This window comes from Portunus trituberculatus, chromosome 11, assembly GCF_017591435.1.
Source record: "Portunus trituberculatus isolate SZX2019 chromosome 11, ASM1759143v1, whole genome shotgun sequence".
In the NCBI taxonomy this organism is placed as follows: domain Eukaryota; kingdom Metazoa; phylum Arthropoda; class Malacostraca; order Decapoda; family Portunidae; genus Portunus; species Portunus trituberculatus.
In genome coordinates this window covers 1,143,077-1,165,314 of record NC_059265.1, presented here as the reverse complement: position 1 = coordinate 1,165,314, position 22,238 = coordinate 1,143,077, and the positions used below count along the sequence as shown (strand labels likewise).

Sequence of the window (22,238 nt, the reverse complement as noted above, 5' to 3'; positions counted from 1 at the left end):
AGAAAAAATGAGAAATAAAGGTGGAATAGGAGAAGCCAAGGTGTAATATTTAGGTAAGTGTCCCTTTTAATCCTAACGTTGTTTATAATGCATACTGTTGGTTTTGGGATAGATTTGGGGTATTTTAAGCTTGTTCATTAGTGTTGCAGACTGTTTGAAGTGTTATAAGTATGCTTTGGGGTTCATTTCGTTTGTTTTCAGTATATGTTAGATCTTTTAGGTATATTTTACGTATTTTGAGAGTGTTGATTGAGGTGTGTGTAAGTATTAGCATGTTTTGAGTGTGGTTTGGGAGAACTTTGAGGGGTTGGTTGGTGTTCTGAGTGGGGTTTGTGTTTGTTATGAGTGTTATAAGTGGTGGGGGTGTTAGTGGTCTTTTGGGTGTGTGTGGGGTTATTTCAGTAAATATTGGGTGTTTCTAGTGAGTTTGGAGGTATTTTAACCTGTTCTGTGTTTTCTTAGTGTGTTTTGGGATGTTATTGAGTTTTTAAGAGGGTTTGGGTATGTGTGGTTTGTCGTGGGTGTGTGTAAGAGTGAATTGGGCCTATACAAGGATTTTTCAGTATGTTTTGAGGCCATCAACAGGCTAGCTCAGTGTCAGTGGGCCCTTATAACAAGTGTCCATTATTGATTACCCGCTTCGTTCCCAGGTGACGACAGGCAGAATGAGGTGGACGTGGCGGAGGCTGTGGGCGGTCAATTCACGGCGCAGATTACCCACACCTTGCACCACGCTGACTGCCCGCCGCTGTTCACTAAAGTCGGGCAAGCCTGTGTCTCCGTGTTCTGCCCTGGATATAGGAGTAAAGGAAGTTGTGGTTTTGTTGTTGTTGTTCTTGTTTTCTGTTAAGATTTGTTTGCTCTCTCTCTCTCTCTCTCTCTCTCTCTCTCTCTCTCTCTCTCTCTCTCTCTCTCTCTCTCTCTCTCTCTCTCTCTCTCTCTCTCTCTCTCTCTCTCTCTCTCTCTACTACTCTACTACTACTACTACTACTACTACTACTACTACTACTACTACTACTACTACGTTCTTTGAGTGAGGATAGGTCGTGTCAGGTCACGACGCGTTACGTCAGCAGGTTCCCACGCCTGTCCCTTCTTGCATATATTCTGACCTGCTCTGTTTGGTGAGGTGACGTGGGGCAAGGCTTACCCACCAGTTGTATGGCTCTATCGGGGCGATGTGATGCAGCTGAACATTCATTTATCCTTCTACGCCACCCTCGTGCAACACTTCAACCACCACCGTGTGTGTGTGTGTGTGTGTGTGTGTGTGTGTGTGTGTGATATGATGGTAACTTGGGTGTCTGTAATGTGTTTTGGGTGAGCTTTTTATATTTTGAGGTGTTGCAGGGTGTTTTGTGTTAGTTTTGAGTGATTTAAGTTGTTTGTGTGTGTGTCAGTTGTGTATGGTGTGTTTTGTGGTGTGGTGTCAGTATTGGTGCATACTGTGTGCTTGTAGTGAATTGTAAGTGCGTTTATTGGTACTATGAGGTTTTTCATGTTGGCAGTATCCAAGGGATTTGACAAAGCTAGGTTCAATGATTTCAAATTGTTGACCATTATAACAGGTTCGGCAGTGTTCCAAATTGATATGGACAGTAAACTGAACAATTGTTTTGGTATTTTGTAAGCACGATCGACAATTTGGAAGTGATCATTGAGTGGGTAGGTTTGTGTGTGGGTGGGGTTAATTCACAGTACATAAGCCGGAGAACATTAAGATGAAAATAATGACAAATATTTAATGTGATTCGCAATGTACATAGAGGTGGATGAAATTGAGCAACCTTGCTTATTGTAGGCAACATTAATGAGGACCTTTGACTGTCTGTGTGGGAGTGTAAATTTTGTTGTTTGTCGGTTACTTGTATTTCAAGGAAACACGGAGAGCTAAGATGAACAGCATTGTGGTAACTTACTGCTAGGGTTTCTCTCTTAAAACACCATCTAGTCAATCTAAATTTACCTTACGATAGTCTAAACCATGAATAATAGTGATGTTAAAATACAAAGCCAGCATTTCACCCACAGAGTGCAATAGTGGCAGAGCTGCAGACGACCCCGCACGGAAGAGCAACAACAATCAGTCAGTCAGTCAGTCAGTCAGTCAGTCAGTCTCCCACAGTGCTGGCAGTGGTATTCCGAAGCAGCGCATGTGTGACGGCATCAATGATTGCTGCAGTAACGGAGAGGTGAGGAGAAGGCCTTGCTTTTGTCAGTATCTAACATAAGGCTTAACTCATGCCCTGAACTCCTTTGTTTCATATAAAAGTTGCAGATTTTCTTACATTGTATACACTACAATACAAAATCACAACTTGACACTACTGAAGCAAATGCCTTTCTTGTGGCAGGATGAGTTTGTGCAGCTGTGTGGCATTGAGGAGTGCCGGGAGAAGAATGTCGGGTGTGTGTGAGCCTGTTTACATCAACACTCGAGAGTCATACTACTGCCAGTGCCGGCCATGCAGGGTACAGACTCGTGTCAGAAAGTTCAAGTGTGAAGGTGAGGCCTCCTGAACTGTCAATGTCACTCTACGGTCTGTCTTCTTAAACTTGTCAGTCCTTCACCTCTTCATTTAGCAGCAGCCTAAAGAAGTTAGTGTGGTATTTTGTTATTGTTGGCATACATCAACATGCATTTTGTCTCACGAGTATTACTAAGATCAGTGATTTACGGATAGGTTGTTCTTTATGATTAAGTATAATTTAATCTTGCCATATGCATTTGTCATGAGTACTGATATAATTTTGTAGTTTTCCTCAACGTATTGTTGAATGTGTTCCTGGAATGCGTGTAAATCTATCCATAAGTTGTAATAAATCTGTGTTTCTGAGAGTGTAATTCTCCACCCTCAGACGTTGACGAGTGCGTGGAGTCGCCCAGATCCTCTCCTGTGGACCATCCCCTCAGCAGTGTTCGATCCGCCCAGCAGCAGCAACGGTCAGGAGAAGGCTGTCATTGAAGTGTCAAGTCCCCAAGCTGGCACGGTGGTGGGTGTTGTGCTGGGCTCCCTTGGGGTTCTTTGCCTAGCTGTTGGGGTAAGTCAAATAGTTTTTCACTTCTTTATACTGTGGGGTCTTGCTCTGGTTGTGTTGTGGCTGTGCTGTGGCAAAGATGGCGTAATTAAGCAGTGGGTGAGATTCTTCCAAACTTTAAACAATTCTAAATTGTTCTTGACACACTGAGAATATTCCATTACTGTAAAGTTTGCCGACTTACTTTTTTTTTTTTTTTTTTTTATCTCACCTGCAACATTTTCAGTGTACAGATGTTTGTCGGGTTCCTGAAGATTCGTCGACGTGTTATCATCCATGCAAGCTTCCCCAACCCAGCCAGTGTACCACAAGACAACAGGCAGTGAGGAGGACGGGAGGAGGGAGCGAGCGGCTGCATGCACTATTGAACGGGACAGCATTACATTCTTCCCACAGTTGTATGACTACACTGAAGCAAGCGTAGAATAAAGTGTTGAGTGACCATGATGTGAGTATTGTGGTTTGTACATTACCCTTTTATCTCCTCGTGTCTCATTTTAAAAGGTTTTGTACTTTCTTGTTATTTTTTTTTCAGGACTTATTAATGTTGTCGCCATTTCAATGTTGTTCCATCTCTTGTTCCAGGAATCAGCACTACTAACGCCAAAGAAGTGAGGGAAGTGTTTGGAGTGAGCGTGCAAGACGTACAACAGACACCAGACTGCTACTGCCGGTGTAGCCAAAGGAACAAGAGGAGGCAGAGGAGGAGGAAGAAGATGAGGAACAAGAGAGTGATTCTTGGAGACGTACCAATGAAGTTCTGCAGGTTGGCCACAAATCTTCATTACTGGTGTAGTGTATTTCATTGATCATTTGTACATTGGGTGGATAAATTTGTAGATTTTGTAGACAGTTGTAGATGTGAAGTGGGTAAGGTTTTTTGCCATGCCTTATCTACACCAGCAGAAAACCGTGATATGTAGAAGTTGTGATAGAAGCATTGTGATAGGAATATACCGTGTACATATGCATAGAGAATTTAAAAGAGGAGAGTGTAGACCAAGAGAGGAAAGTAACCTCTTTTAGAGATTTCAGTGAAAGTTTTGCTGTAGCGTTAGACATATCAAAGGCTTTTGATAGAGTCTGGCATAAAGCTTTGATTTCCAAACTGCCCTCTTACGGCTTCTATACTTTTCTCTGCAACTTTATCTTAAGTGTCCTTTGTGACTGTTCTATTGCTGTTGTGGTAGACGGCCACTGTTCTTCTCCTAAATTTATTAATAATGGAGTTCCTCAGGGTTCTGTCTTGTTACCCTCTCTTTCAATTATTCATTAATTAACCAAACTTGTTGCCCTATCTACTCCTACGCTGATGATACCACCCTACATCTTTCCACGTCCTTTCAGAGACGACCAACCAGTCAGGAAGTCAACTGATCACGCAGGGACGCCAAAGAACGCCTGACTTCCGATCTTTCTAAGATTTCCGATTGGGGCAGAGAAAATCTAATAGTTTTCAATGCCTCAAAAACTCAATTCCTCCATCTATCAATTCGACACAACCTTTCAGACAGGTACAGGTCTTCTTCAGTGACACTCAACTGTCTCCCTCTTCCACAATGAATATCCTTGGTCTGTCCTTTATTCATAATCTTAACTGGAAACTTCACATCTCATCTCTTGCTAAAACAGCTTCTGAGGCATCTCCGCCAGTTTTTCTTGCCCCTCCAATTCCTTACTCTGTATAAGGGCCTTATCTGCACGTGTATGGAGAACTCTTCGCATGTTTGGGGGGGTTTCAGTTAAACAGTTTTACTAGATAGGGTGGAATTAAAAGCTTTTCGTCTCATCAACTCCCCTCCTCTGACTAACTGTCTTCAGCCTCTTTTCACCGCCGAAATGTTGAATCTCCTTCTCTTTTATCGCTATTTTCATGCTAACTGTTCTACAGATCTTGCTATCTTCATGCCTCCCCTCGTCCTGCGGCCTCGCTGTACAAAGGTTTCTTCTTCTCATCCCTATCGTGTCCAACTTTCCAACGTAAGAGTTAACCAGTACTCTCAATCATTCATCCTTTTCATTGGTAAAATCTGGAACTCCCTACCTGCATCTGTATTTCCGAATTCCTGCGACTTGTCTTCTTTGAAGAGAGAGATATCGAGGCATTTGCTCCTAGTTTTGGCTAACGCTTTTCCACTTTTAGAGAGCCAGCACTCAAGTGGGTCTTTTTTTTAATCTTTTCTTTGTTTCTTGCCCTTGGCTGGCGCTCTTCCTACATGAAAAAAACCTCTCGGGACACGAGTCCTCTGCTCATCACTCATCATTCCTGTCGCCCATCATGATCGTTTATGCCTTAAGGAGCAAATGACCAACGTGTTCACTCCATGCTGAAATTCACCATGCATGGAGAAACACTTAGTGAATGAAGATGACGTTCCTTGTTAGGAGACGCCATCTTCTTAGTGAGGGAGTGTAGCGAGCATTCTGGCTAGTCACACATCACCAGCTGTGCGTCGTGTTGTGTCTTGCTGCCAAGCCATGACAGTAAATTAATACCAAGTAGTATGTAGTTGTTAAGGGTAGTAGTAGTAGTAGTAGTGGTTGTCACGCACACTATTGCAAGGTGTGTTCAAGTATGAAGGTGAGGCCTCCCTGAACTGTCAATGTCACTCTACGGTCTGTCTTCTTAAACTTGTCAGTCCTTCACCTCTTCATTTAGCAGCAGCCTAAAGAAGTTAGTGTGGTATTTTGTTATTGTTGGCATACATCAACATGCATTTTGTCTCAAGTATTACTAAGATCAGTGATTTACGGATAGGTTGTTCTTTATGATTAAGTATAATTTAATCTTGCCATATGCATTTGTCATGAGTACTGATATAATTTTTGTAGTTTTCTTCAACGTATTGCTGAATGTGTTCCTGGAATGCGTGTAAATCTATCCATAAGTTGTAATAAATCTGTGTTTCTGAGAGTGTAATTCTCCAATTTCAGACGTTGACGAGTGCGTGGAGTCGCCCAGATCCTCTCCTGTGGACCATCCCTCAGCAGTGTTCGATCCGCCCAGCAGCAGCAACGGTCAGGAGAAGGCGGTCATTGAAGTGTCAAGTCCCCAAGCTGGCACGGTGGTGGGTGTTGTGCTGGGCTCCCTTGGGGTTCTTTGCCTAGCTGTTGGGGTAAGTCAAATAGTTTTCACTCCTTTATGCTCTGGGGTCTTGCTGTGTATGCCTTTTGTGGCTGTGTTGTTCTGTGGCTAAGATCTCGTAATTAAGATGTGCATGAGATTCTTCCAAAATTTAAACAGTTCCCAAATCATTCTTGACACATTGAAAATATTCCAATACTGTATAGTTAGTCCACTCATTCTTCAGAGGTTTACTTTTTTTTTTTTTTTTTATCTCACCTGCAACATTTTGACTCTAAAGATGTTTGTCAAGTTGTGAAGATTCGGCGACGTGTTATCATGACGGGAGGAGGGAGCGAGCGGCTGCATGCACTATTGAACGGGACAGCATTACATTCTTCCCACAGTTGTATGACTACACTGAAGCAAGCGTAGAATAAAGTGTTGAGTGACCATGATGTGAGTATTGTGGTTTGTACATTACCCTTTTATATCCTCGTGTCTCATTTTAAAAGGTTTTGTACTTTCTTGTTATTTTTTTTCAGGACTTATTAATGTTGTCGCCATTTCAATGTTGTTGCATCTCTTGTTCCAGGATCCAGCACTACTAACGCCAAAGAAGTGAGGGAAGTGTTTGGAGTGAGCGTGCAAGACGTACAACAGACACCAGACTGCTACTGCCGGTGTAGCCAAAGGAACAAGAGGAGGCAGAGGAGGAGGAAGAAGAAGAGGAACAAGAGAGTGATTCTTGGAGACGTACCAATGAAGTTCTGCAGGTTGGCCACAAATCTTCATTACTGGTGTAGTGTATTTCATTGATCATTTGTACATTGGGTGGATAAATTTGTAGATTTTGTAGACAGTTGTAGATGTGAAGTGGGTAAGGTTTTTTGCCATGCCTTATCTACACCAGCAGAAAACCGTGATATGTAGAAGTTGTGATAGAAGCATTGTGATAGGAATATACCGTGTACATATGCATAGAGAATTTAAAAGAGGAGAGTGTAGACCAAGAGAGGAAAGTAACCTCTTTTAGAGATTTCAGTGAAAGTTTTGCTGTAGCGTTAGACATATCAAAGGCTTTTGATAGAGTCTGGCATAAAGCTTTGATTTCCAAACTGCCCTCCTACGGCTTCTATACTTTTCTCTGCAACTTTATCTTAAGTTTCCTTTGTGACTGTTCTATTGCTGTTGTGGTAGACGGAAACTGTTCTTCTCCTAAATTTATTAATAATGGAGTTCCTCAGGGTTCTGTCTTGTCACCCTCTCTCTTTCTATTATTCATTAATTAACCAAACTTGTTGCCCTATCTACTCCTACGCTGATGATACCACCCTACATCTTTCCACGTCCTTTCAGAGACGACCAACCAGTCAGGAAGTCAACTGATCACGCAGGGACGCCAAAGAACGCCTGACTTCCGATCTTTCTAAGATTTCCGATTGGGGCAGAGAAAATCTAATAGTTTTCAATGCCTCAAAAACTCAATTCCTCCATCTATCAATTCGACACAACCTTTCAGACAGGTACAGGTCTTTTTCAGTGACACTCAACTGTCTCCCTCTTCCACAATGAATATCCTTGGTCTGTCCTTTATTCATAATCTTAACTGGAAACTTCACATCTCATCTCTTGCTAAAACAGCTTCTGAGGCATCTCCGCCAGTTTTCTTGCCCTCAATTCCTTACTCTGTATAAGGGCCTTATCTGCACGTGTATGGAGAACTCTTCGCATGTTTGGGGGGGTTTCAGTTAAACAGTTTTACTAGATAGGGTGGAATTAAAAGCTTTTCGTCTCATCAACTCCCCTCCTCTGACTAACTGTCTTCAGCCTCTTTTCACCGCCGAAATGTTGAATCTCCTTCTCTTTTATCGCTATTTTCATGCTAACTGTTCTACAGATCTTGCTATCTTTATGCCTCCCCTCGTCCTGCGGCCTCGCTTTACAAGGCTTTTCTTCTCATCCCTATGTGTCCAACTTTCCAACGCAGGAGTTAACCAGTACTCTCAATCATTCATCCTTTTCATTGGTAAAATCTGGAACTCCCTACCTGCATCTGTATTTCCGAATTCCTGCGACTTGTCTTCTTTGAAGAGAGAGATATCGAGGCATTTGCTCCCTAGTTTTGGCTGACGCTTTTCCACTTTTTAGAGAGCCAGCATTCAAGTGGGCCTTTTTTTTTTTTTATCTTTTCTTTGTTTCTTGCCCTTGGCTGGCGCTCTTCCTACATGAAAAAAACCTCTCGGGACACAAGTCCTCTGCTCATCACTCATCATTCGGCGACGTGTTATCATTGTACCACACGGGCTGGGATTTTCATTGAAGGAAAACTCTCTTCCAAGTCAATTTTACATATATTTCAAATATAGTAAAGTACATTCGAACAAAAAACGATGAAAGTGACGCGGCACTCTGAACCAACAACAGAGAAACACGAGAGGCACCCTTAACACTCTCTCCCCACTTGAATACACCACTTAACTCCACATAATGACACCCTCGATTATATTACCACGAAACTCCGCTGCCCTGATCACATTACCCACCTGATCAGAGACCCTCGCTCACCGTGACGCGTCCACACCCCACCAATGTCCGAGTAGAGTGCCACTCACTCCCTTCACCCGAGATCGCGTCCTTTCCTGCCCCCACTCAAATCTACTGCCCGCGTGCCAATTCACACAATGTTAAATACCCTGCCTTCCTTACTCTATTCCTCCGTATACATGTTGTAGTACACTTCATGCTAACACTAATATTTCTACCATGCACAACATTCCAAAATCCCTACTCACAAAGTTCCTCCGCTCGTATTAATTATGGGTTTGGTACGGCAGTTTTCCTCCTTAGGCCTACAGAGCCACCCACGCAAACCCGATCCACCTTGGCTCTCCTTAACATACCATCCTTATCGTTACATCCTCCACAATCCCTTCCCCAACCCTGTGTGCCACAAGACAACAGGCATTGAGGAGGACGCCATTTCAATATTGTTCCATCTCTTGTTCCAGGATTCAGTACTACTAACGCCAAAGAAGTGAGGCAAGTTTTTGGAGTGAGCGTGCATGACATACAACAGACACCAGACTGCTACTACTGCCGGTGTTGCCAAAGGAACAAGAGGAGGAAAGAAAGGAAGAGGAAGAAGAAAAGGGTGATTCTTGGAGACGTACCAATGAAGTTCTGAAGGTTGGCCACAGATTTTCATCACTGGTGTAGTGTATTTCATTGACCATTTGTAGATTGGGTGGATAAATTTGTTGAATTTGTAGACAGTTGTAGATATGTAGCGGGTAAGGTTTTTTGCAATGCCTTATCTATACCAGCAGAAAACAGTAATATTTAGAAGTTATGCATAGCATTTAGGTAAAGAAAACACAAACTTTAGCTATGAGATGGAGGGATGTTGGCTAGAGGCAGTAGAGGAGGAAAGGATTTAGGAGTAGTGATAGACAGGACTATGAAATTTTCAAAGCAATGTTTAGAAGCAAGAAATAGGGCAAATAGGATCCTGGGTTTTATAAATAGAAATGTTAGTTATAAAAGTAAGGAAGTGGTGCGTAGTTAGGCATTAAGTATTGCATACAGGCCTGGTCACCCCATATAGGCAGGATATCAACATGTTAGAAGCAGTTCAGAGAAGAGCAACTAGGATGTTACCAGCATTAAAGCGCCTGGAGTATAGAGATAGATTAAAGGAATTAAACATGTTTTCATTTGAGAGGAGATGTATAAGAGGGGATATGATAGTTATTTCAAATGTTCTCAGATACAAACTACATAGATGTGAGATCTTTCTTTACCTTAGAGGAGGGAAGTAGGACTACAAATCATGACAGGAAGATTAGAAAGCAAGGCTGCAGGTTAGATAGAAGAAAAGATTTCTTTAGTCATAGGGTGGTAGACTTCTGGAATGCATTGCCAGAGAGGGTTGTAAATAGCACTAGTTTGACAATGTTTAAAAACAGATTAGATAAGCACTTCAATTTATTAGATTTATAATTATGTATAGCACTGCATGATAGTTTTTATAAGAAATTGACTATAGTTAAACAAGACATGATCCCCATGTATGGGGATCACAGATTGTAGAGGAATTCACTGCAGGACTTAGCCCTGTTAATGGGCCAAATATTTAGAATTAGTATATAATGTATTGTGTACTTGTAAGTGTATCTTTAAGTACTGATGACGAGGTCGCTGTGCGACTGATACAGGATAACCTAGATGGGCCCTGGTGGCCCTTTGTTATCCTATTATTTATGTTATGTTATGTTATGTTATTGTAATAGGAGTGTACGGTGTACATATGTATATAGTATTTAAGAAAGGAGAGTGTAGACCAAGAGAGGAAGGTAACCTCTTGGGTCACGATTCCTCTGCTCATCACTCATCATTCCTGTTGTGAAGCACAAAGGTATTGTTACGTGTTTCCCAAGATGATGTTTTGTGAGTCTTTCAATGCAATACTTAATTTAAGTGTCTGGCCAGTGTCTTGTAACGTGGTGCAGTTTTTGTTACTTGTATTTATTTTTCATACCTACTGATATGACGATATCTTGTGAATGATACTCCTATATATTTCTAATGGCAACACAATATCTCTTGATATAATAAAATGCATAATGTATCGACTTGTTTTCCTATCAGTTGAAAGAGATGCAAAACAATATCTGGTTTGCAAGTGAAGCGAAATTAGTCAACAATTTGTTGCATGGCGCCACAGCGTCTGAGGTGATATGATGCCACAATATAGTGGCATGGAAATACTAGTAGTAATGTGTAAACTGACACACTGCCCTCCATGATGGCGAAGGTGGGCAGGTGTGGGTGTTGGCGGTGCTGGTGGAGATATCTACATGCTTGTGTGTTGATAGATATATAAGCTGGTAATTTGATAAGTTCATTCATAGGGAAATGGACAACAGTTCGATGGTGTATACACTGCTACAACAATAAACTTATCAATCAATCAATGAGTGAGGCTCTCGAGACAAGTTTGCTCTGCGTCACTGGGAGGGATAAACGGTCCTTATTAGAGTCAACGGGGCCCTATACTGATTAGCCTATGTGTAAGTCAAGACAATTACTTCGTGTAGGAACATTTGTAGCATGTACAACAATGATTTAGCGACCTTTTTGCGGCTTTTCAAGGTGGATCTGGTGACGTACAATATTTCCATTTGGCAACTGCCCACCACCACCACCACCACCACCGCCAGTGACCAGACGTCCATTTCCTCACCAGACACGAGACCTGTGAACACGGTGACCGCCCCACTTGCCCCACCTAGTCCACCAGCTCCACCTGCTCAGTGAAAGGGTGAGTCTATTAATAGAGTGGAGGAACAAACATGATGGGACAGTGATGGGACGGTAATGGGGCGGATAGTTTAATAGAAAGCTGTATAATAATGCACTGAAGGGGTGACGTGACGTGTGGGAGTGAGTGGATAGTGAAGGGTAGTGAATTAATGGTGCCACAGTGTCATTAGTGATGGGACGGTGATGGGACAGTGACGGGGTGGACAGGCTGTACTAGGAAGGTGTGTCGTGCATTGAAGGAGTCACATGTGGACAGTTAGCTGGTGGAGGGTAGTTAAGGTAGTTAATTAGGCGTATGGTAGTTATAATGCGTGGAGAGGGTGGTTGTGTACTGTAGGTGTTATGTGTGTGTGTCTGTTGTCATTTCTCCTCTCTCTCTCTCTCTCTCTCTCTCTCTCTCTCTCTCTCTCTCTCTCTCTCTCTCTCTCTCTCTCTCTCTCTCTCTCTCTGCCAGACGTCAGTTTTCTCCGGAACACGTGGATCTGTGTGTCTTGAGTCACTTCATTATATAGTGAGGGCGGCTGCGGAGGCGTATGGGCTGACTGGGGAAACCTGGGCGTGAGCATGCATGGGCGGGACAGATGTGGGCGGCAGTGGGTGTGGAGCTGTTGACGCCGCCCATAGCTTTGTGTGTGTGTGTGTGTTTGTCTCTCTCTCTCTCTTTCTCTCTCTCTCTCTCTCTCTCTCTCTCTCTCTCTCTCTCTCTCTCTCTCTCTCTCTCTCTCTCTCTCTCTCTCTCTCTCTCTCTCTCTCTCTCTCTCTCTCTCTCTCTCTCTCTCTCTTGCTGTCTCTCGTCTTGTCTGGTCTGGTCTCCTTGCTGTCTTGTTGACCAGCGTCTGAGGTGATATGATGCTACAATATAGTGGCATGGAAATACTATATAGTCTGACCAGCCTTAATTTACGGCCATGGGGGGCGAGCGTCTCTGTACAGTGTTGCCACGTTTTCACTACTGTTACACACACACTCTCTCACTCACACACACACACACACTCTCTCTCTCTCTCTCTCTCTCTCTCTCTGATTTTTTAGTAAGATTTTTATATATATATATATATATATATATATATATATATATATATATATATATATATATATATATATATATATATATATATATATATATATTAAATTTGACAATTTTCCACACCACCCATGAGGTATTTGTGTTGTGCGTTTTTTTTAAAGAGGTGTCCCCAGTAGTCCTTATTCCTGTGTATATGATAAAAGAGTTCTGACGACTCTTCATCAGATGAGAGAGTGATTGTGAACGAGTGGAGATAATGGTCAATCACCATATCTCTCTGTTCATCATTCACTTGTAATCCTCAGAGTGTCTCACAGCATTTTTCCAGTTGTCTGCCGTGATGCTGTTGAGACTCTCCTGGACGAGTGGCTTCAGGTCTGCAATCTTAAAGGTGTTTCTCTTTGCCACATATTAACCTTTAACCTGTGCCCAAATCAGTTCTATTGGGTTATAGTTGCAGTGGTATGGGGTAAGCGTACAACCTTATGCCCATGTTCTGAGGCAGTCTTATCAATGACATATTGTGTGTGAGCGGCTGCAGTGTGGCGAGTGACAAGATGCAGGAGTTGAGTCTTAAGTAGACCGTCTGGCACTGCAACACCCTTCTTCTCCAGCCATTCTTGGATCTCTGCTTTCTTGTTTGCAGTAGTTGGTGGCTTATCCACTTTCCTTGAGTGATAGGATGCATTATCCATCACTATGACTGAAGAGGATGGAATGTTGGGCAGTAGTTGGGACTTAAACCACTTCTCAAAGGTGTCCGCATTCATTTGCTCATGGTAATCACCAACATTCTTCTTTGCTTGGAAAACGAGGGTTGCTCCAGGGACAAATCCATCTCTCGTTCCTGCGTGAAGCAAAATCAAGCGGGAACCCTTCCCCGTGGGCACCCTCACTCCCGTGGCCTTCTCTGCCGTGCTGTCTACCCACCATTTGGACATTGAGTAATTTTGGTTAATCCAGGTTTCATCCAAGTAGACGATGCTTTTCCCTGAACTTCTGTGTTTCTTCATTTCGTGCAAGAAAATCAACCTTGCATGTGTGACATCATCTTTTTCCATTAGGAATCTTCGTCCATCAACCTTTCCATATCGAAACCCGATTCTCTTCAGTACTGTTCTTAATATTTCACGGCTGCCACGATACGAGAGATCGGATTTAACAGCTGCATAAATCTTGTCCAGGGTGGGAATTTCCTTCCTCTCGTAAAACCGAGTACTGTCCTTCGCAAGACTCCTTCCTTCATTGAAGTTATCAAAGAAATCAGAGACCGGTGTTGCACGTTCCCTCTTCTTGGCTGAGTTAAACTGGGGACGTTGATTTTCTTCATTTTCTCTTGCTGCTTTCGACATTTTTCCACTGCTCTCGCTAAGCTTCGTTGCTGCAGCAGTGCGAGACACAACCTTGACAAGCCTTGGAGAACAGCTCCTTATCCTTCTCCTCTTGAAAATATTGCCTTACATGGAAGACCATTTCTTTAGCCTGGCTGTGTAAATGTGAGGAATGGCTTGAATGGGCTGCCATACTGTCTGTGCAAAGAACAATAAGGAAGTGAGTGGCACGAGGTCAGTCACGTCGCCACCACCAATGTGTCAAGGCCACCAGCTGGGTGTGGAAGAGTTGCCGCTCGCAATGTTTTTTTTTTTTTTTTTCACTTAGGTATTGATATGTACCTACTATTTTGTAAAAATAGAAATTACACATTAGCTTGGCTTACGGATCATGTCTTGAAATTACTGTAAAAGCCAGTACATGTGAGCATTTTATCTTATAATTATAGCAACATCTGGTACTACAAGGTGAGGCTATCAGGCTGGCCAGGCTGGGTTCATCAGTATTGCCGCCACTCACAAGACTTCTACTATTTTTTTTTACTTTGGATAATAGATTATTTCTTTTTTCCATGCTCATTATCTTATATCTGTAACGCTGATATTATTACACACCCTAAACATACGCTAAGTACCATTATAAGTTACTACAGTTGATATCAGCAACACTGTTGAATATGTATGCCATGTTTGTATGGTACTATATAGTTTTTTTATGTATATGATGGTTACTGTTGATTCAGCCATCTATATACACAAGTCGAAATTTTATACATCTGAACTGATGGTATTTGCGATGCCTTGTACACCAATAACTTCCATTTCACATCGCATTTTTTGGAAACGTGGCAACACTGTAGAGTTCCCCTCGCCCCCCCATAGCCGTAAATTAAGCTCGGTCAGACTTTTTTTTTTATAGTAATATGTAAACTGACACACTGCCGTCCATGATGGCGAAGGTGGGCAGGTGTGGGTGTTGGCGGTGCTGGTGGAGATATCTACATGCTTGTGTGTAGATAGATAGATACATAAGCTGGTAATTTGATAGGTTCATTCATACGTAAATGGACAACAGTTCGATGGTGTATACACTGCTACAACAATAAACTTATCAATCAATCAAGTAAACATCAATGAGATTTAAAAGGCGAGTGATGAGAGTGTGGGGAACAGCGGGGGAGGGGGAGGTGGAGAGGAGACGAGCGAGGCTCCCGAGACAAGTTTGGTGTGCGTCACTGACAGGGATAAACTCTCCGTGTCAAGGCCCCATCACACCAGAGGCGGTCCTTACTACGCGCAGCAGGTTCTCAACACGTTCATAACATTTTTGAGGACGTAGTGGAGACGTGGTGGAATTGCGAAATCCCTCCACTGCTACGTATCTACCAAGCCTTTACTGCGTACGTCCCTTGATATCCCTACGATATCACTGTGTCCAATCGGGTTTAACTACGGTCATAACACGCATGTGATCAGGCTCCCGCCACGCTCACTAAGTTCCCGCCATGCTCACTGGGTTCTTACCACGTGCCCAACCAGCGCGCAATACGCTCACGTGACGCAAGCAGGAAGTGCTGCTTCCTGTCACTTCAGTTCTCGCCTCTCTCTCTCATCAGTGGTTCTCCAGCTCTTACATCATTATATTCATTATCCTCATAACGTCATGCTGCCCAAATTAACTTCTATCTTTTCTTCTTCTTTTTCTCCGTCTTCTCTTAGCCAGCACAACAGCAGCAACATCAGCATCCAGCACAGCCAGTTGTCCATGGAGCAGGACCATCTGGTGCAGGAGTTGTTGACTCATGATGCTCAGGAGCCAAAGTGAGAGCGGTAATAACTCATGAGCAGGTGTAGGTAGCTCCTCCCTGTTCCCGCCACCCAATCAACCAAATCCTTGCTGCGTCAGTAATGCGTCAACCAAGTTATCGCTGCGTGACTGACTGACTGACTGATTAAATGAATAAAATACTAACTAAATGACTGACTATCTGGCTGACTGACTATTTGGCTAACTGACTGAATGACTGAATGATTGACTAACTGACTGTCTGACACACTGGTTGATTGTCTGTTTGACAAACGGCGCCTGTCCTTGGCAGAAAAAGCATCGCGCGGTACGAAGGCACTTAGAAGTGTACCGTAGGAGGTATGTGGTGCGCGTGGCCAGGCACGTGTTGCCGTACGCGAGTGTGCACGTGTAGGACCTGACAAGTGTGTAGAGAACCAATGAAGACGACAGAGGCAAAGGGAATCGGATAAGCGCCTGACACCACGTATATGTCACCCACGATTCCACCCACGCCCACGCCCGTGCTACGTGGGTCCGAAAGCGTGTAGGTTGGGAGGGATGTGTCGTCAGGGACTCCCGGTTGACACGAAACAGTAGGCGAAGGTTGGCGATGCAATTGATGAGCCGTTGTGTCCCTCGCCTATCACTGACACACTCCCGTTCATGAGGGCGAAGATGAGCAGGTGCGGGAACTGGCAGTGGTTGTGGTGGTGGTGGTGGTGGTAGTGGCGGTGGTGGTATTTATATGCTTGTGTGAAGATAGATGGATAAGCGGGTAATTTGATGGGTTGATAGATACGGAAATGGACAGTTGGACAAACAAACAGATAGATGGATAGGCAGGCAGATAGATAAGTCAATAAATTCGTATATAAATAACAATATAGATGTGTATGTAGATAGAAAAAAGTCTATATTCCTCTACTTAGTGTCCTGTCACCCTGGTTTATTGTCAGAAATACTCGTATATCAGGCGGTAGAAATAGAGAATGAGAAAAATAGTACAGTCTGCCTTTTAAGCACCTTGTTTATTGCCTCGCGGAGTTGCCAACACTCGCTGTACAACAAGATACAATTTAATATTTCCTGCTTTGACAAATAACAAAAGCTGGACACGATAACGAAGAGGAAGATGTCACAATAACCAATAAATCGACATGTGGTATTTGTATAAGCATAGCGTCTCATTAATAAGAGATTTAGTAACAGATAGTTATCATAAACATATATACATGCGTCCTGTCTTCACAGACAACCTTTTGCTACGGCAGTAGTCTCTTAGCGGTGGTGGTGGTGAACACAGTTGTGGCGGTGGGCTATACTGACCCATGCACACCCACACCCAGAGACACACACACACACACACACACACACACACACACACACACACACACAAATAAAGTGAAGTGTTGCTATATTACCGACAGTTTTCAAGAAGCACCAGCACCAAGAGACGCAGTGGCAAGCCTTCACCACAACACTCCACACTGCCTAATCTTCGTCTATTAAAGGTATTTATAAGGCTATTCAGTTAAGGTTAGGTTTTCTTTACATATGAGAGTGAAAACAGTACGCAAATATTTTAAAGTAATGGTATAAGGAGCATCAAAAAGAGCAAGGCGTCTGTATTACCCTCTCATATTTGTTTCCTTCATTTACCATAGGCCAAACATGTGTCAGAATGCAGCCACCAGTCTAACATTTCATATAGCCTAGTCAAAATTTCTCTCTGTGGCTTAATTTTAGTTTGGTGAGATGATAAAGACTATATATGGATGTCCTGCCGCCACTGTTCCCGGGGTTTTTCCCGGGCCGCCTCCCCCCGGCGGTCCCCTAGCCATCACCCTACCCACGCCATCACCCTTCTATCGCCAGCCTGCTGGGTCAAATACTTTTTTTTCGAATATTTCCTGACGGTAATATTGCGCTTCCATGGTATGTTTTATGGTTTCTATAAATGTTTCGTCGTGTTTGAAGTGTGTTCCGCGCCTGTGCTGGGTAAATATGTGGCGTTTAGTGGTGTTTTATGGCGTATGTTAAAGGCTTTTAACGCTCAAAATTTCCCACCTGGAGTTTTGAGCTTTTTCATTTCAAGGTATAAGTGGGCCTTTATGGTAGCAAAAGAGTGCCTGTCCTCTTTTAAGTGTGAAATCAATCTAATGAGTGAAATATGTGGACTTTGAAATGGTGTTTGGGGCTGTTGTAAAAAAGCTCTTATTTTTCATTATTTTATTTGCTCACGTTTCTGCTTCTCGGTCTAACTCGCTGTAGAATGCCCTAAAAGATAGCTCAGACTCCCAGAAGTGTGATAAAATACTTGCCAAGTGAAAATGGCTTGACTTTACAGGACGTTTTAAGAGATTTATGGGTTAAAATGTTTTTGTACTTTTAACGTACTTAATTTAGACCTTTTTTAAAAACCAGTTAAGCTGGAGATATTTTGATATTTTCAAAATTAGTTTAAGTATTTATCACGTCATAAAATAACAAGCATTTGGCCGTGGCTTCGTTTTTTCTAAAAGTCATTTTTGAAATCAAATGATTTACGTAATTTAGCCGAGTCCCCCCGTTCCCGTTCTCTCGGAAGACCACAGCCCACCCAGGTAGTGACTCACCATAGGCCCAGGGTTGGCGCCACTTTTCCAAATCCGCAGTTCGTCAATATTTTGCCTAATATCTAGTGATTTCTACGTGTTTTTGCGTGTTTCGAGGTTCAGGTGTGTAGATAATTGTAGCAGAAGGAGGAAGAAAGGAGAAATAAAGGAGGATAAGGAGGAAGAAAGGAGAAATGGAGGAGAAAGAGGAGCAGCAGCAAAGCTACAATACTTAAGTCACCCTCCATTTCCTGAATTTTTGTCTAATATCTAACATTTTGATGTGTTTCTAGGCTCAGACGTGTGGATGGAAGGAGGAGGAGGAAGAAGAAGGAGTAACAATGGAGAAGGATGAAGAAAAAATGAGAAATAAAGGTGGAATAGGAGAAGAAGCCAAGGTGTAATATTTAGGTAAGTGTCCCCTTTTAATCCTAACGTTGTTTATAATGCATACTGTTGGTTTTGGGATAGATTTGGGGTATTTTAAGCTTGTTCATTAGTGTTGCAGACTGTTTGGAGTGTTATAAGTATGCTTTGGGGTTCATTTCGTTTGTTTTCAGTATATGTTAGATCTTTTAGGTATATTTTACGTATTTTGAGAGTGTTGATTGAGGTGTGTGTAAGTATTAGCATGTTTTGAGTGTGGTTTGGGAGAACTTTGAGGGGTTGGTTGGTGTTCTGAGTGGGGTTTGTGTTTGTTATGAGTGTTATAAGTGGTGGGGGGGTGTTAGTGGTCTTTTGGGTGTGTGTGGGGGGATATTTCAGTAAATATTGGGTGTTTCTAGTGAGTTTGGAGGTATTTTAACCTGTTCTGTGTTTTCTTAGTGTGTTTTGGGATGTTATTGAGTTTTTTAAGAAGGTTTGGGTATGTGTGGTTTGTCGTGGGTGTGTGTAAGAGTGAATTAGGCCTATACAAGGATTTTTCAGTATGTTTTGAGGCCATCAACAGGCTAGCTCAGTGTCAGTGGGCCCTTATAACAAGTGTCCATTATTGATTACCCGCTTCGTTCCCAGGTGACGACAGGCAGAATGAGGTGGACGTGGCGGAGGCTGTGGGCGGTCAATTCACGGCGCAGATTACCCACACCTTGCACCACGCTGACTGCCCGCCGCTGTTCACTAAAGTCGGGCAAGCCTGTGTCTCCGTGTTCTGCCCTGGATATAGGAGTAAAGGAAGTTGTGGTTTTGTTGTTGTTGTTGTTGTTTTCTGTTAAGATTTGTTTGCTCTCTCTCTCTCTCTCTCTCTCTCTCTCTCTCTCTCTCTCTCTCTCTCTCTCTCTCTCTCTCTCTCTCTCTCTCTCTCTCTCTCTCTCTCTCTCTCTCTTCTTCTCTCTACTTCTACTACTACTACTACTACTACTACTACTACTACTACTACTACTACTACTACTACCGTTCTTTGAGTGAGGATAGGTAGTGTCAGGTCACGACGCGTTACGTCAGCAGGTTCCCACGCCTGTCCCTTCTTGCATATATTCTGACCTGCTCTGTTTGGTGAGGTGACGTGGGGCAAGGCTTACCCACCAGTTGTATGGCTCTATCGGGGCGATGTGATGCAGCTGAACATTCATTTATCCTTCTACGCCACCCTCGTGCAACACTTCAACCACCACCGTCAGTGTGTGTGTGTGTGTGTGTGTGTGTGTGTGTGTGTAGGGATGATATTGGTAACTTGGGTGTCTGTAATGTGTTTTGGGTGAGCTTTTTATATTTTGAGGTGTTGCAGGGTGTTTTGTGTTAGTTTTGAGTGATTTAAGTTGTTTGTGTGTGTGTCAGTTGTGTATGGTGTGTTTTGTGGTGTGGTGTCAGTATTGGTGCATACTGTGTGCTTGTAGTGAATTGTAAGTGCGTTTATTGGTACTATGAGGTTTTTCATGTTGGCAGTATCCAAGGGGATTTGACAAAGCTAGGTTCAATGATTTCAAATTGTTGACCATTATAACAGGTTCGGCAGTGTTCCAAATTGATATGGACAGTAAACTGAACAATTGTTTTGGTATTTTGTAAGCACGATCGACAATTTGGAAGTGATCATTGAGTGGGTAGGTTTGTGTGTGGGTGGGGTTAATTCACAGTACATAAGCCGGAGAACATTAAGATGAAAATAATGACAAATATTTAATGTGATTCGCAATGTACATAGAGGTGGATGAAATTGAGCAACCTTGCTTATTGTAGGCAACATTAATGAGGACCTTTGACTGTCTGTGTGGGAGTGTAAATTTTGTTGTTTCACGGTTACTTGTATTTCAAGGAAACACGGAGAGCTAAGATGAACAGCATTGTGGTAACTTACTGCTAGGGTTTCTCTCTTAAAACACCATCTAGTCAATCTAAATTTACCTTACGATAGTCTAAACCATGAATAATAGTGATGTTAAAATACAAAGCCAGCATTTCACCCACAGAGTGCAATAGTGGCAGAGCTGCAGACGACCCCCACACGGAAGAGCAACAACAATCAGTCAGTCAGTCAGTCAGTCAGTCCCACAGTGCTGGCAGTGGTATTCCGAAGCAGCGCATGTGTGACGGCATCAATGATTGCTGCAGTAACGGAGAGGTGAGGAGAAGGCCTTGCTTTTGTCAGTATCTAACATAAGGCTTAACTCATGCCCTGAACTCCTTTGTTTCATATAAAAGTTGCAGATTTTCTTACATTGTATACACTACAATACAAAATCACAACTTGACACTACTGAAGCAAATGCCTTTCTTGTGGCAGGATGAGTTTGTGCAGCTGTGTGGCATTGAGGAGTGCCGGGAGAAGAATGTCGGGTGTGTGTGAGCCTGTTTACATCAACACTCGAGAATCATACTACTGCCAGTGCTGGCCATGCAGGGTACAGACTCGTGTCAGAAAGTTCAAGTGTGAAGGTGAGGCCTCTCTGAACTGTCAATGTCACTCTACGGTCTGTCTTCTTAAACTTGTCAGTCCTTCACCTCTTCATTTAGCAGCAGCCTAAAGAAGTTAGTGTGGTATTTTGTTATTGTTGGCATACATCAACATGCATTTTGTCTCACGAGTATTACTAAGATCAGTGATTTACGGATAGGTTGTTCTTTATGATTAAGTATAATTTAATCTTGCCATATGCATTTGTCATGAGTACTGATATAATTTTGTAGTTTTCCTCAACGTATTGTTGAATGTGTTCCTGGAATAAATCTATCCATAAGTTGTAATAAATCTGTGTTTCTGAGAGTGTAATTCTTCAGACGTTGACGAGTCTGGATTCCTGTGGACCATCCCTCATACATCAGTTGAAGTAGTACGGTGGTGGGTGTTGTGCTGGGCTCCCTTGGGGTTCTTTGCCTAGCTGTCAAATAGTTTTTCTAACACTAATATTTCTACCATGCACATTGACATACTCCAAAATCCCTACTCACAAAGTTCCTCCGCTCGTAATTAATTATGGGTTTGGTACGGCAGTTTTCCTCCTTAGGCCTACAGAGCCACCCACGCAAACCCGATCCACCTTGGCTCTCCTTAACATACCATCCTTATCGTTACATCCTCCACAATCCTTCCCCAACCCTGTGTGCCACCTCCAACAGACAACAGGCATTGAGGACAGGCATTGAGGAGGACCATTTCAATATTGTTCCATCTCTTGTTCCAGGATTCAGTACTACTAACGCCAAAGAAGTGAGGCAAGTTTTTGGAGTGAGCGTGCATGACATACAACAGACACCAGACTGCTACTACTGCCGGTGTTGCCAAAGGAACAAGAGGAGGAAAGAAGGAAGAGGAAGAAGAAAAGGGTGATTCTTGGAGACGTACCAATGAAGTTCTGAAGGTTGGCCACAGATTTTCATCACTGGTGTAGTGTATTTCATTGACCATTTGTAGATTGGGTGGATAAATTTGTTGAATTTGTAGACAGTTGTAGATATGTAGCGGGTAAGGTTTTTTGCAATGCCTTATCTATAGCAGCAGAAAACAGTAATATTTAGAAGTTATGCATAGCATTTAGGTAAAGAAAACACAAACTTTAGCTATGAGATGGAGGGATGTTGGCTAGAGGCAGTAGAGGAGGAAAGGATTTAGAGTAGTGATAGACAGGACTAT

The 22,238-nt window shown here is 42.8% G+C and overlaps 1 long non-coding RNA gene across 1 annotated transcript; it reads left to right on the top strand.

Moving 5' to 3' along the window:
* Positions 1 to 11,371: 11,371 nt before the first annotated feature.
* Positions 11,372 to 18,519, top strand: LOC123502348. Its single transcript, XR_006673964.1, has 4 exons — positions 11,372 to 11,426; positions 17,003 to 17,086; positions 17,322 to 17,510; positions 18,463 to 18,519. It is a non-coding gene; the product is annotated as an uncharacterized LOC123502348 (long non-coding RNA).
* The last annotated feature ends 3,719 nt before the right edge of the window (positions 18,520 to 22,238 follow it).